Here is a 3,142-nt window from a genome sequence, read left to right as displayed (position 1 = left end):
ACATGAAGTTTTTTTATAACTTTAATAAATTTTTGATACTGTTTATCGATCTGGGTTTGTTTGAGTCTTTGTGGATATGGTATAGGTGGTTTATATGGCGGGGGTGGTACGTAAATTTTATCTTTAGGTTCTTCTCCTTTATCTCGACCTTCTGGTTTTCAGATTCCTCTGGTTCCTTTACTTTATCCGGGGGTTTGGTACATTCCTTAGAAGTTTCGGGTTCACTCAATCTTGGGTTTGGTGGCTCATCATAAGCGTTCCCACTTCGTAGGGTAATGGCATTGGCTTGTCCTCTCGGATCTTGTTGAGGTTGTCCAGGGAATTGTACTCCAGGTGTAGTCTGAGGGGCTTGGTTTAAAGCTACCTGAGAGATATGGGTTTCAAGCATCTTGGTATGAGTAACTATTTGGTCAACCTTGGTTCCTAACTGAGTAATTAATTCGTTAACATGAATGTTTTGGTTCATGAACTCCTTGTTCTGTTGGGTTTGAGCGGTGATAAAATTTTCCATAATTTTCTCAAGGCTCGGCTTTGGTGGTACAGGTTACATAGGTTGATTTGATCTAGGGGCTTGATAACTAGGTCTCGGAGGCGCATTATTTTGGATAGGGTTATTGTTTTTATAAGAGAAGTTCGGGTGATTCCTCCATCCAGGGTTATAGGTATTCGAATATGGGTTCCCTTGGGTGTAGTTCACTTGCTCAGAGTGGGTTTCGTTTAATAGACTGCATTCTGCGGATTGGTGTCCTTGGGTTCCACATATCTCACAATCCGACGAAACTGCAGCTACAGTATTCGGGTTCGTGTACATATGCTCGACTTTGAGGGCTAATGCGTCCATTTTAGCTTGCATCATGTCTATAGAGCTTAGCTCATGCACTCCTCCTTGGGCTTCCTTCTTCTCAACTGTCGCACGTTCGACTCCCCATGATTGATGGTTTTGAGCCATATCCTCAATGAGGGCACTAGCTTCAGGGTAAGGTTTGTTCATCAGAGCACCGCCTGCGGCAGCGTCGATGGTCATCTTTGTGTTGTAATGAAGTCCATTATAGAAGGTTTGAATGATTAACCAATTTTCTAATCCATGATGTGGGCATGCTCGTAACAACTCTTTATATCTCTCCCAAGCTTCGAACAGCGATTCTCCTTGGTTTTGGGTAAATCTAGTTATATGGTTTCGAAGAACAGCGGTCTTACTCGGGGGGAAATATCTAGCAAGAAAAACTCTTCTAAGGTTATCCCAAGTCGTAATGGAATTGGGTGGAAGGGAATCTAACCATGATAGGGCTTTATCTCTAAGGGAAAAAGGAAATAATCTTAAACGTATTGCCTCAGGAGAAGCTCCATTGGTTTTAAAAGTATTTGCTAATTGAAGAAATATTTTTAAATGTTGGTTAGGGTTCTCGGTAGCGAGACCCGCGAATTGTCTCTGTTGCACTAGTTGTAACAGGGATGGTTTAAGTTCAAAATTATTGACTGGGATAGTTGGGTTTACTATACTAGAACTAGGTTCTTCATTAGATGGTTGAGCGAAGTCCTTAAGAGGTCTTTGGTTTTGATCTTCGGCCATAGCTCTCTTAATTCTATGAAAGAATAAACTTGCGCGAGCGTAACGTTCAGGTTCCGCCAGAGGGTATACTAAACTTAAACTTCCGGTACTGCGAGTTCTTCGCATTGACCGGCGGGAAATAACCTAAGTCTAAACGATATAACAACAGGAAAATGAAATTTGACGAAATTGGTCCCCGGCAACGGCGCCAAAAACTTGATGCGGTGTTTTTCGCAAGTATACGAACGCGTCAGAGTAATATAAAAGATTATCGAATCCACAGAGACAAAGTGTCAATCTATCGTTATCTGTTGTTATGGTGTTTATCAAAGGCAATCAAAATAGGTGTTTTTGTAGTGTGCAATTGAAAAGTAAAGTTTGAAATAAAGATAATTAATAAAGACAGGGTCGAATGTAATTCACGTAATCAATTAATAATCCAAGTACTTGCTAATAGAATTACTTATGGGCAATGTTTCCTACTTTGAAAAGAACTAATTTAACAGGAACTGTCGCTTTCGCGTATTCAGAACCGAGTTGTACTCCCTAATCAAACCCTCTTATTGTCACTTATAAAAAGGCGCGCAATGCGTTAGAGTAGTAAACCTATTTTTAAGAAATATAGTATCTTGACTAAGTTGAAAAGTATTACAACCTGGATTTCTTAACCAAAAGAGGTTCTCACGAACTAGACTCTAAACTTATAAACGCGTCCGAAAATAGTTTTAAAATCTCTTTTCTTCTTGATGTTAAAAACTCCTAATGAACTAAACAAAGCGCTTTTGCTGTTTTTGAAATAGGTAAAAACAATTAAGTTTATAAAGACGTTGGACGGCTTTCGATCTTACCCAACGGAATTGAAGTGCGGGAAAACTTAAGTTGAAGGTTAAAATAGCCCTTAAGTGTTTCTACGAACAATTGTACGGATTATCGGTTTAATTACGATCCTTACATTCTAACCTTTTAGATTTAGTTAGACATGGTAAAGTAAACGTGCATTAATTTAAATAAAAGTAGTGCGAGTGCGGAAAGTAATAAAAGTAGTGCGAGTGCGGGAAATAAATAATTTAAAGCGAGTGCGAGGAAATAAATAAAGTAAAGCGAGTGCGAGGAAATAAATAAAAGTAAAGCGAGTGCGAGGAAATAAATAAAGTAAAGCGAGTGCAGAAAATAAATAAAGTAAAAGCGATTGCGGGAAATAAATAAAGTAAAGACAAGAAATAAAAACCTGCTCCAATCGGAGGGCTGAGTAAATTGCAATGCGGAAATGTAAATGGCGGTAGGATTAACTTCCTTCCAAAGTGCTCCAAACTCGATTACAGACTCTATCACAGACTTGATTACACAATTGTGGTAACACTCCAATGCGAAGCGATTACCACTATAAAATACTGAATTTATGCCTAAGTGAAACAAATTTGCTTCTGAGTTGGCCTCTGTTCTAAGTTTGGATCTTCGTCTGCTCTAAGTTTGGATGATCGTAAAACTGAATTTGCGTTTCTATTTATAAGCAAATAAAAAAAGTGGAATTGACTTGGATGCCTTTCAACTTGAAAATAGAGGAAACCGTTTCCTTCTTGTGGCGCCCGCCAC

General features: G+C 38.9%; 1 non-coding gene across 1 annotated transcript; it reads left to right on the top strand.

Moving 5' to 3' along the window:
* Positions 1–1,079: 1,079 nt before the first annotated feature.
* LOC127109911 (small nucleolar RNA R71) lies at positions 1,080–1,186 on the top strand. The gene has a single exon (XR_007797157.1). It is a non-coding gene; the product is annotated as a small nucleolar RNA R71 (small nucleolar RNA).
* The last annotated feature ends 1,956 nt before the right edge of the window (positions 1,187–3,142 follow it).

This window comes from Lathyrus oleraceus, chromosome 7 (assembly GCF_024323335.1).
Source record: "Lathyrus oleraceus cultivar Zhongwan6 chromosome 7, CAAS_Psat_ZW6_1.0, whole genome shotgun sequence".
Classification (NCBI taxonomy): domain Eukaryota; kingdom Viridiplantae; phylum Streptophyta; class Magnoliopsida; order Fabales; family Fabaceae; genus Lathyrus; species Lathyrus oleraceus.
The sequence above is the reverse complement of the archived record's forward strand: the minus strand, read 5'-3'. Positions and strand labels throughout refer to the sequence as shown.